Source organism: Paralichthys olivaceus, chromosome 3 (assembly GCF_024713975.1).
Source record: "Paralichthys olivaceus isolate ysfri-2021 chromosome 3, ASM2471397v2, whole genome shotgun sequence".
NCBI lineage: Eukaryota > Metazoa > Chordata > Actinopteri > Pleuronectiformes > Paralichthyidae > Paralichthys > Paralichthys olivaceus.
In genome coordinates, this window is record NC_091095.1 from 11,520,084 (window position 1) to 11,537,682 (window position 17,599).

At 41.8% G+C, this 17,599-nt stretch overlaps 1 protein-coding gene and 1 long non-coding RNA gene across 43 annotated transcripts in view; one reads left to right on the forward strand and one right to left on the reverse strand.

The window, feature by feature from the left end:
* The first annotated feature begins 1,702 nt into the window (after positions 1–1,702).
* The window catches only part of adgrl2a (adhesion G protein-coupled receptor L2a), a 98,109-nt gene continuing 82,212 nt past the window's right edge, over positions 1,703–17,599 (forward strand). For 6 of the 42 annotated variants that reach the window (XM_069521932.1, XM_069521927.1, XM_069521920.1 and 3 more), the window contains exon 1: positions 1,705–3,423. The gene's annotated coding sequence lies outside the window, so the exon portion shown is untranslated. Of the gene's footprint in view, positions 3,424–8,338; positions 9,654–17,599 lie in introns of those variants that run through there. The other 36 variants (XM_069521939.1, XM_069521910.1, XM_069521912.1 and 33 more) reach the window with 17 other exon arrangements.
* Positions 4,226–5,993, reverse strand: LOC138407187 (uncharacterized). The gene is made up of 2 exons (XR_011240601.1): positions 4,834–5,993; positions 4,226–4,680 (listed from the first exon to the last, which is right to left on the reverse strand). It is a non-coding gene; the product is annotated as an uncharacterized lncRNA (long non-coding RNA).

Sequence of the window (17,599 nt, forward strand, 5' to 3'; positions counted from 1 at the left end):
TTGGCCACAGACTGAAGTTAAACAACTTCCTGATGAGCTCTGAGTATTAAAACTTCACATTCTTTTGCACTAAAACTTCAGTTTTTATTTTATTGTATTTAAATAAGCCAATAAAAGCCCTGTTGCGTCTTCAAATCAGCTCTGTGCCAACTTCATCCAGTGCAGAAACAGGGCAGCTCCTCGAGGTGCTGCAGAAGTGAGGTCAAAACTCCACGCCGCATGGTTACCCGTGGCTACATAAATATTAACCAAGTCTCCACTGTGTAGAGAGGCCTTCTCTGATTATGAGTCTACTCCGAGAGGTTGATATCCTAGGAGACCACTAAAGCCAGCTTGACAAAATTGATGAGAGAATACAGAGAAAGTCGGTGCAGTCGTGATGTGCAGGAGTTTCCTTCGCTTTAGAACAGATCAAGCTGCAGGATTTCATGCAGACGAAGCGGGGAAAGAAGCACCAACGGCTCGCACTCCTCATGCTTCACTTTGAACTTCTGCTGTAAAATGGCAGGGAGAGATGTGACAGGAAGAACACGAGGAACACAACTCCTTTCAGTGTCCTAAAACGGATTCTTTTATCTGCACAGTGCACCAGACAATACAGCCAACACACCACAGCTTTAAACAATGTCTCATTACTGGAGCAGTTACGCAGACGAGTACATGACACAAGCCAAACTCCGCTGAGTGTGTCCACAGGTCAAGCTCAGAGAAGTTGAATGAAATAAGAAAATAAAATAGAGTCACTTCAGGAACAAACGATTGAGTGATGGAGGTTTAAGCTTTGTTAATTGTGCTCTGAAGCGTATTATAGCCACGGCCAAATCTTTGTCCTTCATCGGTGAGAGGACGCTGATTTGTCGGGGGTCGGCTGCGGTCCTGTGACTGGTCATGTGTGCCTGAGATGTCAATCATGTGCAAATATTTTGGGAAGGAACCAATAAGCATTGTGAGGTGAACAATTGAAGGTTAAGAGGCAGGCTTAGAGCCACATGCGGAACGAGGAGACATTTGCTCTCAGGTCCGTCTGATGCATCTGCTGATATCACACCATAGCTATATATTTACTAACCTGCAAACATACATGTTCCCTTTTACTGGAATGCATAAAATCTGTGATTCTTTTCTGTTCTTGTTTTCCTCCTTCTTTGTGAGTTTGGGCTGAATCAAAGATAGAAGAGAAACCATTTATCATGCAACATTTGGTGAGTGATTATGTGCAATATTGTGACGCCTTTGCGAGATATGATCATATCAGAGTCCATCATAAACACTTGCACATAAACAATTAATTCATTAGCAAAACTGTAAATAAATGAATAAACTGAAATGTGATTGTGTCATATTTGTCCTTGCCTACTTCATCTGCTTGTGAGTTATGTTCATTCAGAAGAATAGCAACACAAGTCTAATGCCCTCTGTTGACAATCTAAGGAAGCAGATTCAAATGAATTCATGCAAAATGGCAGTTTAAGCTGCTCAATGCTGAAGCCGTGCAGACACCACATGTGTTTTTGCTCTGGGCTTATAAATAAACATTTCTCCAGATATGGATATCTGCCACTGGGTGACCTTTTATTACATCTGTTTTCTCTTTTTTTTTTTGTCCCTAGCAAGAAAAAATGGCAGTATTATTATGTAAAATTATGCTTATGAAAACACAGGTCTGCCTCTCTCCCGTGCTCACCTTCACCTGGCAAGCATGACTCAACTTCACATTTCCCCACAGAGGGTGAAAGGCAGTTTTATTGAAGCCAGGTGTGTACCCACGTCCTGTCTGATAATGTTTCTGGACAGAATTCCTCAAGCAGATCATAACATGGTCCAAGTCTTCAGCAGATGTAGAAATCAACATGAAACAATTGTGACCTGTGTTTTGTTTATTTTCAGCCTATTTAAATTGAAAGATAGAGGCTCTGAGGGAAATATGAAAATATGAACCAGCTGCACTGAAAATAAGATTTTCTTAGATGGAGAAATGAGGTTGACTCTTTATGAGGTTCTAATGAAAATTAGATTTCTAGGTCATCGAAATCTAAATGAGCTGTGATCACCTTGCATTTTTACGGCAAAATACAAATCACTGATCACCACGGCGGCTTACAGTATGTGGAGCGCCAGGGTCGAAGCCGCAGCCGCCCGACAAAACTCCCTCTCCTGCCAAATGGTGTCATGAATCATGTAACAGAAAAGTGCAGCAAGGAAAAAAACCACACACTCACAATTGAGGAGAGGTTCTTGGTTTGGAAAAAGTGCTTTGGCTCTGTACGCACCAGCAGCAGCAGAAGCTTGACCACTCGCTGCTGCTGCTGCTCAGGCCAGCGTGTTATCCTGCAGGGGCCGGTCGGAGGGAGGGTGGAGTGGTGGGGGTCTCTGCCTGTACTTCCATGTTCCTTTTGATGCTTGGTAGTATTACTGTAAAATGAGTCCTCTTTCATTGGTTGAATAGGCCGGACTGCCTACTGTGACAGTGCGTGAGGCCTCTCATGCCCCAAAAGGGAAGGCAGCAATGCATCTCTAAACAGAAAAGCCAAAATAAGGCGGGCGACTTCATAACCTTGAGAAGAGGAAGAGAAAGAAAAGAGGAAGACGATGAGCTGAGTTCTGCGTGCACATGATATTAAGTTGATGTGATTAGTGTCTTCTTGCACAGACTCCGAGTCAGTGGGGATCTGTAGTCCACGCCTGGTTTTGGCTGCGGCCCGCTGCTCAGACGGCTCCTGCACACAGCGGCAGCGGCTCCGCTCCTCCACTGCGCTGGCGCTGTTTACTGGAAGCTGCCCGCTCCTCCACCAACAGCCTGAGCACCGCGAGCGGGGTCTTCTCCACAGGCGAGCCGCCGCTGAGCTCCAAACTTCACCCAGTCTCACCCAGTCACAGGAGCCAGGAGGAGAGCAGCGTTCGGCGGCTAGAAAAGTAGCGAGGGGGTCAGTCTTCTACCCCCGGCACCAGACACTAAAACAGCCACTCTTTTAACCCTCTTTCAGTCACTCTTGTTGTTTTTTTCCCTTTTGTATTTATCCTCCTGGGTCTTCCCCTCTTGTTTGTTGCTTCTTCTTCGGGAGTGAGAGCGCACACAGGCGGGAGAGCCAGGGCGCATGAGCCGCTCTCAGGGCGCATGAGGTGTTGGGACTGAGCGCACAGCAGAGCAGCACCTGGCCGGCCATGGAGGCGTGTGTCCCGGGCAGGGGAATGTGAGGCTCCGGGGCTGAGTTTGTTCTGTTTTGGGGGGACCTGCCTGCCTGATAGCCCGAGCCTGTGTCCCAGATCGAGGGGAGCATGCCTCAGACCTGCAGACTCTCCGCTGCAGAGGAGTTCCCATCAGACAGCCTTTCCACAATCTGACATTTAATTTTTTTCCACATTTCCTCTACATGCACTGACTTACATTTTTTTTAATCCTTCTTTGGCTTCACTGAATTAAAGGTAAGAAGCAGTTTTTAAATTACTTTATAAGTCAGATCTAGGCAGCAGAGTGTATTTAACTGGTTGATGTGGGGTGTTGTAACTTTTCTTTCATTGCTTGGTCACTTAGGAATCATGCATTTGCTTTTTGCACTTATTCAAACAAATACAACCAAGACTTAAAGCTGCTTACGTTTTTTGGTTTGTTGTATTTTTGCTTTTTAAAATATAAAAAGTCGGATTTTATTGCAAGAAACATGATTGAAATTAAAATAGAAGTCTTTAAAACAGAAGATCCCATTTCACTAGTCCAAGGCACTAATTGAAAAATGGTTAATGAAAACATAACCAGATGTGGATTGATTTGTTCGGCTGAATGGAAACTATTTAAAAAAAAGAGTGTGGTGGAAGAGGGGCAGTGATTTTATATGTGAACCAGAACATGTAAAGCGCCATTTAAGGTGGAATTTCTGCCTTTAAAAAAAAAGTTGAGTGGGAGTTTAATTGTGGTGAGTGTATTTTAAATCCACTGATAGGTCCCTGTTGTTGGGTCTGAATGGGGAGGGGGATTTATGCTGGAAGCTGTGACCTGAGAAACCATGTCGTTGTAACTTGTAGAGAACATTCACAGGCTAATCCATTATAATTGGGGCAGGGGCTATTTGTCCAAAAGAAGAGAGAGAAAAAAAATCAGTCAAGCCTGCCTACCCAGTGTTATAATAATTAGTTTTGGAGCCAGAGATAGCCCATGATGCAATGGTTCTACAATCGCAGGAAATGTCATGGAAATCAATCAAAGAAAAACAGAAAATACAAGCAGAGGTTTAGATTTAACTCCAACGCATGTGGGTGCAGAGTGGCAGTAAAATTAGATCCTTTTACTGCACATGTTTTATTTAGGGCCGCAGATTGCGTCTTGTCAAGCATGTGTTAAAAAGAGTAGGGGAGCAGCAGCAGCAGAAGAGCGCACATGCCTTCTCCTTGGCCCCGACAAACACGCGGTCGGAGCCGGTGATGTTTGGCAGCCAGGAGCAGAGCTGCAGCCTCCAGTGATCGATCAGTGCAACGGGATAAATTTAGCTCCAGTCTTTTGGTGCCCTCCATGTTTTTGTTGATGTTTTTTGGGGGTTTGTGCCTTTGATCTTTAAAGAGAAAGGCAGACTGGGAGAGATCCACGAATTCCTGCCTGGATTAGAGTCCCATCAATGTGTCTCATTCCTATGTTTGGTCTGTAGAACACATCCACCACCTTATCTGCCCAGCGGTGAGACACAGTTACTGTAAAATATCAACATTTGTCAAGCTGTGTTTTTTTTTTGAAGTAAATGTGTATTTAAATGATCACATGCATCAATCCTGGGTAAATAGGCATCGCTGCACAACCTTTTCTGTGACACAATTCTTGAGATTATGCAAAACAAAAGAACAAACCAAGTGTTTCTGAGGATGAAGTGGCTTCATCTCTCTCCCTGCACATAACAAAGTGACATTCAGTGAAACACAAAGGCAACTTTTTTAGGAATCTTTATGAAATAAGCTACATGCTTTTATCAGGCTTCAGGAGCTGTACGCTGTTCCTTCAAGCCTCGCTACTGGATGAGTCCAGTTTCACATGTTTTTGCATTGGGAAAAAAATGTATAAATTAGCACAAGTGCAAATTCCAAGTGTTTGCAAGGAATACATTAGCATATCAAAGTGGTCAGAGCCTCCAACACAATGGAAGGAGTCGTATTTTCTTGCCACAGGTTTTTTGGCTGAGACTGAAAAGGCTCGAGAACGAATGTGTGAGCTGGTAAAACTGAAAAACGTGTGTGTGTATATTTCCCCCATTCTTGTAAGCAGGTCTGTGTGACATCTCATGTATAGCATCATCTCGATTTGGATTTATTTGTATGCCGGTGTTGGAGAATATGTCTGAGCGTTCTCCCAACAGGGTGAATGTAATCGCAAAAGAGTGAATAGTGGAGACAAAAAGAAACATTTGGGAGTTTGAAGTAGAAAATCAGATGTAATTATGAAATATAACATTGTTTGTAGTAATCAATTCAACCATAAGCCAAATTTTAGAAATTGTTATTCAATTTGTTGGCTTCTAAAAAAAAAACAGGTGTATCTACACTTGGTAGTAGACGTAACACAAACTCCTCCTGAATGCGGATTTAAGGAACTGTCTTCTCAAATGTCTGGCTGCTTGATATCTTTAGCTCGAGCACACCATTATGAGCGTTTTACCGTTGATCCCAGATGGAGAGAGTACCTTTTCCCAGTCTATATAGCCTTGTTTCCTTGAAAGTGCGTCCGGTTTCAAAGAACTGCAGCTGCTCTTGATCTGCTACAGAGCACCAGATTGCCTCTCTTGGCCTGTGCGTTCAATCTCGAGGCGCTGATCAATACAGCCCGGCACACTCTCTGTGGGTTTGGAGGAGAAAAAAGTGCTACATATCGCGCTATTCTCAACTCTTTATGTCACTTCCTTTTTTTCTTGCAGCATACGGGACTCTAAAGAAGCCAGGGAGTGTGAATGAGGGAGTGAGTGTGAACGCACCGAAATTTGTGGACATGATGGACTGTTGCTGTTGCTTTTTTTTTCGCTGGGCTATTTTTTTTCTCCCTCCAGCAGCTGAAGTTTTGTACTATTACGTATCTTTGACGTGTGCATCACACGGATCACAACGCAGCTTTCGTAGTCTCTCCAGATTTTTAAATTTCAAGTAGCGGGTTCTTCTACTCCACCTTTATCAGTGAATTTGTCATTAATTAAATTCAACAATTAAGCTTACACACGCTCACCAGTAGTTACATTCCCTCATGCTGCTTTTGTTGCGCAGTCTCACAAGCGTCTTTGTTTGAGTAGCGATTGGTGAGTTCCTATGCCTGATTTAAAGGTTGCATTGTGTTTGAATGGATTGTTTGTACCAGTGTCGCATCAAGGGGATGTTGGGCTTTCATTCACGGTGAAAACCAAATTCAGGCTTGTGTTTTGTTTTTCTTTCCCTTCACTAGCATCACACTCTTTGTTAGCTAACAATGTAAAAGGAGCAAGGGCCAATTTCAAGTTGCAGTTGGTACAAATGAAGTGTTTGCTGCTCCATTGCAAAATCAGACAAGCGGTGGAGGCTGTGAATGTGTCCGAAGTAGAGGATTTCAGGGAGTTAAAGCTTTTAGATTTACATCCCGTTGCTTATGTGGCTCGTAAATTGTGGCTTTGTGTTTTCCGATGCAATCTTTTCTGTTTTTAAACCACCTACATGGAGCCATACTGTGCGGATAACTGTTAGCCATTAAAGGGAATAAACAAGGCTGTAAAAGAAAGCTATGGCAAATTTGATGTAATGTGCAGGCCTTTGGTGGGCCAAAATATCTCCCCTTTCATGACTGATTTTATTTTACGATTGGCAATCAGTAAAACGCTATGCGCCCGTGTGTCCCCCTCCCCTCCCTGCCATTTTGTGAAACATTTGTTTCCACTTGCCAAAGGCCTCTGGTGCAGCGGGGGATTCGGTACCCCTGTAATGGCAGGTGAAACTTTCTGCTTGCCTGAATAATTTCCGAGCAGAACGTTACACAGCAAGGACATGGGCGGTGGAAAGTTAGGGTCAATTCAAACTCTGCTGACAAGAAACAACATGGATATTAGCCGATGGCTCTTGTGTAGTTCTGGTTAAGTGGCAGCCTCCCTGAGCTTATCTGGCATCTCTCTTTTCACGATTGCCTCACTCTTTTTGTGCTTCTCTGAAAGGTGTTCAGGAGAAAAGGAAGTGCAAAGTGCAAAACTGTGTTGTGAAAACGTCGCCACCCTGGTCATAAACCAATGTGTGCAACCTATTGGCCTGGTTTCTGATTGTAGCTCACATATTTTACAGCTTGCTGAAAACACAATGTGGACTTCGGATAAGATATGCTGTGTGCTATTAGTGCTATTAGTGCTGTGTGTTTAGGTTACTCCCAAGACCAATGAGGGAAATGTCTTTCACAAAAGTGTAATGCAAAAAAATAACTGAACAGGTTTTTTTTTTTTTTTACAAATTATTGTTTCACGGATAAAAATGAAAGCCGTTGTATGAGCGATAATTACTTTCTATCACTTCGATAATTTAGGGATAATTAGAAAATTACAAACAAACATGCTTTGAAAAAAAAGTGCTTGTTTTCATAATTACATTTTAAAATCTTGCTCTCATTTATTTTCTGTTTATAATTTTTTTTATTTTAAGACCTACACACACACACGCACACATATGCAGCCTGCCTGTCTCAGTCTTTGTGCTATGTGAACAGGACTCATCCTTATCTGTGCACAGCTGCAACACTATTTGGGAAAATATTCAATTTCTGTGTGACAGAGGAGAACCTGGGAGGCAAGGCTCTGAGCAAACAGCAGTTATTGCGGCTCTGCCATAGCAGCCGAGAGCAAGGTCTGGCTGGGAGAGAGAGGGGGGATCTGCGGACGTCTGCCAGGGGAAGGAGTAATGTCTCGGCTGGATTATAGGAGAGCGGAGCACATCCACACTTAAAAGCCCCCTTCTCTAGCAAGACAGGGCTGTTATTTAGGAACAGTGCATGTGTAAACACTGCAGAGCAATATACATCTTCCATATAGGCGGTTGTTGTCCTTGACGACAGTGACTCATTGCACGTGAGAAAAGTTCGACTCCCCATCCCACTTTTTTTGTTTAAAAATGTTTTATTTAATGTTGGGCTGTGGGCATTCTTCAGATTAGCATTATCTCATTGAGGCGCAAAACTGGAGAGCAGTGTTGAACATCAGAATATTATTTTACTTTCATTCGAACGGAAGTGTTTTTTTATTTATTTTTGCAGTTTTTATGTTTTTATTCATCTTTTTGGAACTTCACTTTTGATGTAGCTCTCTCTGTCTATTTTTTTGCACAGCAGTTGTGGTGAGTTGCTATTTTGCAAGTAAAAATCTGTGATACTGTCCCAGAATACAGAATGTGAAATTCAAAGTAATCTGAGATAGATGGCATCAGTTGGAAGAAGCAACACTTGACTACAGATATATATATATATATGAACTGTGTTATAAATAACACTAATACTATGTCTTCCAATGGGTGAAAGTGGAGGTAAATTGTGATTTAGTGAAATTATGTTGCTCGCTAGCTCTTTTCATGTGTGCCTATTGATGAACTGAGAGTGCTTTAATTCAGACGAATACAGTAGACGCTCTCCTGGATTAAAGTCCATGTTGGAATGCAGTTTGCAAAGAATCGCTGATTTGTAATGATCAAATTTACCAAAGCCTCAGTGAAAATACAAGAAAACAGGAAAAATAACATAAGATATGCAAATAAATGCATAAAGTTGAAATCATACAAGATGCACATATATGCATCAGTCACATATTTCATCTTAAAAGCTTGGTTATGTAGTTCCGTTGGGAGGCTGAGGGTTTGATGGATGACATTTTATTGTACAGTATTTAGTTGGGGAGTGTGGAAGCTTTGTTCCAGTAATGTGGTTGCCAAGTCAGATGGAGTGGAGCGTCTGGTCCGGGAGTTTCAGAGGAATATCACAGGCACGGTAACTTGCTAAAAACTAAGCTAATCAACAAAATAATTGTCTGTTCAATTGCTCGCGTGCCAGAGACATCAAACACAGCCGAGGTTGAAAAAACAATCAAATTATCTCTTAATGATTGCTCATGCTGACAGATGAGCACTTGTGAGCTGGTTGTGTTCGGAAGCGACATATGTGAAGTAGAATGAAAGTTTGTGGTTGCTCATGTGTTCATTTTGAGAATCCATCATCACTTGTGGTAAAAAAGCATAACAATGTTATCTTATTGTGTGGTGGTTTTTGGCGTTGGAATAGAGCGAGCCGTATTAGTCTGTTAATTTCCGACAGTGAATCATGGATCCTGCTGCTTTTCATCTGCGCTCTGCCCGCCATGTGTGGTCCACAAAAAATGTTTCTGTTTCCTCTGCAGACTGAAGTTTGGCCCCTATGTCTGCTCTCTTTCTCTCTCTTGCTTTCCCCCTCCCTCTCTCTCTCCTTCTCTCTCTCTCTCTCTCTGCGCAGATAATGTCTCTCTGCAAATGATTTAACCGCCCTTGTCGAGGCTCCTTCCAGTAATTGAACAAGCAGAGACTGGGTGCTTTTTACAGGAAAACAATAGTCATATTATCTCATATCTCTCACTGTATAACTCTTGACATTCAACAAAACTCTTAACTCGGACCGGACTCTGCTGACTGCTTCGAGGGTCTTAATTGAAGCAAGGAATCAGGTTTGCTTTCTCGCAACAAAAAAAAATTAAAATGGGTGTCATTAATTTTCATGTCGTCGAGATATATTGAAAGTGTTGCATGATTGGAATGCATGCCTTGTAAGATCCACCTTGGGGTGTTGAGCAGCCTTGGGTGGTACTTGGTTGACTTGGGAAGCAGGAACGCCTGACAGACTTGGTTGTAATTAATCAAATTGTTTTTGACAAACAATGAGGATGCTTGTAGCAATAATTAGCTAAAAACAAATTATTATATACTATTAAAATGGCTATTACATGCATTTTTTTGTATGCAGAGTTATTTTTGTTATTATTATTGCTTAAATAAATGAGTCTCTTGGCTTGAAAATGTGTCTCAAACCTTTGTATTTAAGTGTGATTGCTGCAGGTTGAAACATGTTTTGTTTTCTGGCAGAGCTGGGGGAGCTTTGATTGTGTTGCTGTGGAGTTGGATTGACCTTATGTGTCAGAATGAGGTTTTTCTAAGCCTTGTTTCATACAGAGCACTCTTAGACTAAAATGGCCTTAGGAGGAGTCGATCTTGACAGAGATGCATTGTCTCAGGCAGCCAATAAACCACTGCACTGAGTGGGTACATCTGTGAACCTCATCTCGACTACAGTGTGGGGCGAGCAACAACACGGCAACTGTCACAGCTGCACCTGCTGCTGTCTCAGTACAGAGCGTCCCTCTCTGTTGCCCGTAGAACCGCATCACTCTTCCCTCTCGGTGACAAGCCAGAGGCAATGGTCACTGCTTTGGGTCAACCGGAGATGAGCTTCTTGGGAAAACATTTGAAAAACAGAGGACAAAATGTCAGTACCCTCCAAAAAAAAGAGATGTTAAAATGAAATTTCTGCCCTGGGGGCCGGGATTTGGTTCCATCGGTGCGTGGGTATGAAATTCCCGTCTGTGAAACATAGTGGGGCTCATGAATGCTGCTGGCATAGTAAAACCTGACCACCACTTGAGCGCTCATTCCTCAGTGCATTTGTCCAGCTACAGTAACAGTGTGGGGTATGATATGACAGCAAGTTGTCTCGTAATATTGTGAATGATGAATACAGATAAACGGCGCTGACTTGTCCGCACACACACCGCCCCTGCTCGTGTATTGAGGCCATTCAGAAGATGATCTGATCAGCTAAGAAGAGATTCAGCAGCATTAAAGGCTCTTAAATCTCATATGTGCTCATATTTGCTGCGCTGCTGTTAATAGGCACAGGGGATCTAGTATTGAAACAACATTACTAAACCCCTCACATCTCATTTGGTTTTCTGAATAACCTGGAAAAAGAGCAGGATGCAAGAAATATATTGCAGAAAATGACTATTGGATCAATTGTACATCAGGACACAGCCATCGTGCTTTAGACAAAAAAAAAAAGATGTGAGGGGAACAATGCCGAGAGGATTTTTCAGCCTGGAGAAGTGATGCAACATAGCCACTTTCCTGCTTTCTTGCCAAATTGAATGTAGGAGTGTGAACAGCGATGCAGGGACGTGAGGAGTGGGTCTGACGTGGATGCAGATAGTGTGGGATTAACGCAGGCGAAGATTGAGCGACAGTAGCCGGTGACTTCTCTTTACAGCTTTGCTTGTACAGCTGTGCCAGGCCTGGCATTCACTGCTGCCTGTTGGATCCAACTCCTCCTCCACCGCTGGGGGGGAGAGGTAATGAACATCTTAAATACTGCAAATAAGTTGAGCTCCTGAATGTGTCTGTGAATAGATTAATCATGTATTTCTAATGAAAATTGAAATGTTTTTTATTGACACCTTGGTGGATTTCTTTACGATTTAATCGTTTTGGCGTGTGGGCAGGAAAAAAATACATATAGAGGCTGCCCTCATTATTCATCATGCCTCCTTATAAATGAGGTGTGAGGCGGCTCTGCTGGTGTGAATGCTGCTATAAATCACACATACCCTGAATGCTTTATCCATTAGACTGCCCTGTTTGTCTAATTCAGCCATTCGGTTCTGAGCAGTGGTTTAGGTAATAAAGCCAAGTGTGGGAACTTCAGCTTCCACTAACACCTGGTGTGTTATCACTGGGGGGAGATGTGGAGAGGCAGGATGGAATGGAGTTAGCCAGAAAATGACAATCAAGTTACATCACAGATTCCTTCAAATCTTTACAGCACATGCACCGACACGAGCCTATTTGCTTTATTTTAGCGACTGCTTTTTAACAAAAGAAATGTAGAATGTAAAACAGCAACTCTTTGTATTCAATTTTTTCAGCTGATCCCACAATGGTTTATGTAACTTGAAAAATACAAGAATTTTCTCAGTCCATTTAAGAAACATCCTTCTGTTTATCTGAAAAAATAAAATCACCACATTTTGAGATACATGACTTTCTTTGGACAGCCAAATAAATAGGCTTTTTATGCCCTCACTGTTTGTTAAACACGTTTTTTAAATAGCTTCACTTGTGTTGTCAGTGTTGTTAAGCTGTGACCTGACAATTGCAAAGTAGACAGACTTCGTCTTCCGATTGTATTCGGAGCTCAAAAAAAAAATGTTTCCTCAAAAAGTCATTTCAGGTTTATAGAGTGTTTTACGGAGCTGACACTACATAAAAACAGTCAGTAAAGGCTGAAAGAGTCTGAACTTTTTTTGGAGATACCTGACACAGATTAGTCAACATTAGCTTATTAATGAAATGCTGAAAAGACATCATTGACAAGCTTCTCTAAAGATTTTAATATATAATTCACAGTATACAGCTGTTTCTGCTCATAAAAAATGAGACAATGGAACATTGAAACAGTGAAATGTTTTTGTGATTATGAATCAGCCAGTGATAAAAATCTAAACCACAGTTAAATGATGACCAGACACAAAGCTCTGAGCAAGCTGCACAAATTCTCATGTACCGCATCTGTGCCCGGTAACACGTTTCATTTTTAGCATCAGCAGCTGAACCAATGTGATGAGCTGGTTTTCTGTGATAGTTGATGGAAATGGAGAAAAAGGCAGTGTAAAGAGGACAGTCAAATGGGAGGCATCAACGGGTGCATTTTCGTCATTGCAGAAAGTGGAGCCACTGGCATTTCTGTCATTCATCAGCCTGAGCTGATTACTAGTGAGTCTGGAGTGAGCTGACTGAGCTCCCGCAGCCATTACCATCAGAAATAGGTCCAGCAGGCCTGGAGGTAGGCGAGGCGCTGCAGCCCGGAGAGGCAGAGATCTGCGTAAAGGATGGAGAAGTTTGCCCAAAAACATGTTTCTAAATACGATGGTGAGGTAGAACATTTTGATTAGATATGTAGTATGTAATGTGACCTCAGAACTTCTGCCTATGATCTGCTCTGTACATGATGTTGGTATCAGACAATAAAGGTGAGACTGAGAGCAGTGAGTGCGACTAACTCTCAACTGAAAAGTCTCATCGGCTCCCGTGCGCACAGGAAGCTGTGTATAAAACGGAGGCGTGTGCAGACATTACTTGGGGACAGTCAGTGATGTAGCCTAGTTTATTGTATTGGTTATACTCAGACGGATCTGCTCTGGGATGGGGGATCCAAGTGGATTAATCCATAAAAACGTTATGGATTTTTTGATGGTCCACTGGCCCATTGATGCGACAGCCCACTGGGATTTGTCCCAGGGTGCCCGATGGCCAGTACAACACTAGATATGCTGTTATGATTCACTCCCGGCCTCGTACACACCCCCGTCCATGAGCGACACCCCATTAGAGCCACTGCAGTGGTACTACGGTATTTAAACAGAAGTTTAAACATTTTGTTCCAAGACTAAAACATGTCATGAAGCTTACACAAGACAATTCATAGAAATGGAGAAATAGTAGCCCCAAACATAAAGTGCTAATTGACATTGTGGATACTTTGGGGTATAAAATAAAAAACGGTTGACGTAGATGGAAAATATTCGCAGGACAGGATATTATTATTATTAGTTCTCCTTTAAAGTTTAAATTATATTGATTTTAACATGTTGTTATTATTCACACAGACGATATAAGTGGCTGTAATTAAACTGTATGGGATGCAAATCAACACGCTGCTTTTAAGGCTGGTGTTTTGTTAATCATTAACGAATTAGTATTTGTGTCAGATGCTCAAATCATGCTCTGCATATTGATAAATGTTGACTCAATGAATTTTTAGGTAACACCTTGTCAAGCATTTTCTTTTCTGTGTTTTGTGATTTCATTTTCAGGTTTTATATAAAAAATTTCTTTTATATTTAACGTCTAACTTAACTGCCTGTTCACTCAACAATAGTGTAAATTAAAGATTTGATATAATCTACCAACCAGTTCACCGTGTTGATAGAAATTTCCTCTCCAGCATCGAAGTATCACCATCTCCACCACCACGGGACTTTATCAAACTCACTTCATATTCATAGTGCGTCCCTTTCTCCTGTCATTATTTTGTACAATTTAGAGCTGTAGCAATTACACTTCAGTGGATTTACCTCTGCAGAGATTCAGAGATTAACATCTCAGTTTCATCCTACCTTCAGCGCTGTAATTCAAAGGTGCGACCCAAACCACAATCCGCTATCGTCTGGCACTTCAATTGGTCGATCTTCCACAGTTTGTTTGGGAATTTGAATCCCTTTGTTATTCAAAACAGGAGGACCTTATGACAGGGGGATAATTTCCTGTTAAATGTTTTATCGCTGTCCACTTTCACAGTCCCCTGCGTTTGCCTGGCCGCTCTCCTTGTGACTTCAGACTCCCTCGACTTTGGTCTAGTTATTCAGAGGAAACAAATAAAAAAAAGGAAGCCCCATTTGTTTTCCCGCCTATTTTTTGTTGTTGTTATCACCAAAGAGCAAACACATATTAAACACACACAAGGTGCAGAAGCAGCGATTGCTGTATCTGCTGTCCTATTGTGGGTGGTGGGAGATGATAACATAAGCCATGGATTCATTTACATAATTTTTAAAATCATGTCAAAGCTGAATCATGGTCAGTGGGGAGCCGGGGGATATTCTTGAAAATAGATATTTTTTGCCTCTGATATGTTTTGCGCTCTTTAACTAAATATTCTGAACATTACATTTTATAATTGTCCCTGTTTTGTCATTTTACGACAGGAATCTATTTAGCGTAAGCCAAGTGTTTGCCAGTTGACATCTCTCATCCAAATCGAAGCTCTTGTACATAAATACCTTCACCCTCTCTGTCCCAGAGATGCTGCTCCATTATACAGTAAGCAGGAAGGAGTGAGATCCTATAGCACCTTAGTTATTGAAATAGGGGGCAGGAATGAGCCAATGGGTGCTTGTTTGCATCACAATCCCCCCACTCAGTCCTGATGTTATGCTAATGAACGCTGTGGAGAAGGCTCAGCCCCAAAACTGTCCTCTCTCTTTCACAGCTCAAGGTGGGGAGAGGGCAAGGATTAGTGACACTGAAACTGCACCAAGAAATCTAATGACGCAGCCTGGAAATTCAAAGCAACTTACATTACTCTTTTGTGCTTGTCTTCTATTTTACTCCACCATTTTTTTAAAAGTGTTTCGTGATATTATGCAGCCGAATGCATGAAGCATTCATTTCTGATCAGAGGCTAAATTCTTCTTAGGCTCTGTCATGACATGTGTCTTTGAATAAAAGCCAATATACCTTCATCAGGTTTTATAAGCACCATTACTTGTCAGGGCAGTACTGAGTGAAGATATATGGCTGACAAGTGATTGTATCCAGGAAAGACTACACCCACTTCTTTTGTCATGAGCTTCGTGACAAGACACGTTGCTATACCTCGTTTTAGGTTGACGTACGCCACTTGCCTTGTCTGTCAAACGCATTCGTGCCATCTTTTTCAATTTAAGATGGATACGGCAGAACTGGGACAGAAATGTGCCAGAATGAAGCTGCTTACAGGAGATCTGCTCCTCTGCTCAAATCATCGGTACGGTTTTGCTCCTGCTGTAAGGTCCTTGTGTTGTCTTCTATTTTGGTGCGGACTAACATTTTGCTGTGTCCCTTATTTTGGTTGTTTGTTCCTCCTCTGAGCCACAGAAAGGTTAAAAGCCTCAATTAGACACAGAGCCAAGGTTGGCCACATTTTGCACATTGCCTCTCATCTGAAAGAATTAGCACCCTTCAAAAATCTAAATATCCACCATTCCAGAAGTGCAACCACTGCTTTCCAAGCTTCTGCATTTTTATGGTTTTTAAGTAATTTTAGGAAAGACCATCTTTCTGGGTTTTTTGGGCTTTTAGACAATGGAGATGTGGGTTTTGGGAAACAGGCAATGACTTCATATCTGGATTGTACATTAAATGTAAGCTAAGTATGATTTAATGACACATATTTAATTCAAGGTTAAGTAACACCCCCCACACGCACGCACACACTCACAAACACATTATGTAAATATTACTCTGTTACTCTTTTGTTTCCCGCATCATGCTCTGGGAAGATGAGGACAGAAATAAAGGCAGATAAATGGCTTTTTTTCATGCTCACCTTCCTCTTCCATTTTAAATGTCTATCACAAGTCATCTTCTCCGTTACCTTCTTCATGTTTTGTGTTGCTGCCCACCACCTTAAAAATTAATCATCCTGTTTAATAACGCCTCGCGATCACAGTGCATTATTGATGGTGAGGTCCTTAATAGAAGGATGGAGCTGAGTTTTTAACCATTCAGCTGCTGATTTTAAAAAGGGAGTAGGGAGGGGGAGTCAAAAAAGCTGCTTACTGGTGCATATCCAAGTAAATACAGCACATTATCATCATAGACTAAAACCAGGCCGTGTGTGCATGGTCCCTGTTCTGCAAACAAGCGTGAAATAAAATTAATAAGATACACAGACTGCCGAACTCGCCAACAGAAAATGTGAACTCAATGAGCAAATCTCTGACCTCCACTGTTGAGTTATTTGTTCCCCATAGTTCAGTTTGAAGCCGGATGACATGAATAATTTAAACATTTCTCACCTGACACCAAGTAGTTCTGTGTGGCTTTGCATGTGCACTTGTTCATGTTTTTGTCCCTGACTTTGCTTTGCCACATCGTATTGAGTTATTTTTGCATGAACGCAACAATGATGTACTCGTGCTGAAATTGAGAAGATGAGTCGGGGAGAGTGTCTGGGCCAACTGCCGAGCTTCGTTTGTATAATCCCTGATTTGTTTTGACTAATTTAGCCATGGTAAACTGGATCACACAACAAATGTTTCTTTTATCATGTCCTAATGCGTTCTCTGAGCGCAAACCCTGATAGTATTAATGTGCACATACTAATTGGACATGGTTTCTGGACAGGGCAGGATACACTACATATTGCATACGCTCTGTGTATTCCAAGGTGAATCATGCAGTGTCAAGGACTTATTGGACTTGATTGGCAGGTACTATCGCCATGAGATGCCCATATAATGGCAGGGCTCCCATTCCTGACCTTCCTATTTATCTTTCTGTATTAATGTCAGCCTATTAATTCCCAAGCGGAAGAACATTTGGCAAAGACACCGTTTAACGGCTCTGGCTGAATCATTCTTATCTCCACAGACCTGAAAGGAATAGTTTTGTGCTATCAGCAAGTGGAAATGACATTTTCAAATTTCATTTGAGATAATCCACTTCACTTCCCAGTAAAACATCAAAATTACAACTAAAAATGTATGGAACCTGTATTAAGACTTTGTTACCATGGCAAATTACCTGACTATAATCCATGTGGACAGACAGGTGTTGGTATCTGTTGGTGCTAATAGGATTTCTGTTGCATTGCTAAAGTGATTATGAAGCTGTGGGTTTAATATACAGTTTATTCAGGCAGAGGGCAATTTGCTGTCAGTGCTGCGGGACACTGCTGAAAAATAACATGTGAGACCTATAAATAATATACAGTTAACAGTGAACATAAGAATATTCACTGATAAACAGTTCACCTGGTTTAAATCTGCACGTGAAACACAGTTTCATGAATTGTTCCCCTTTT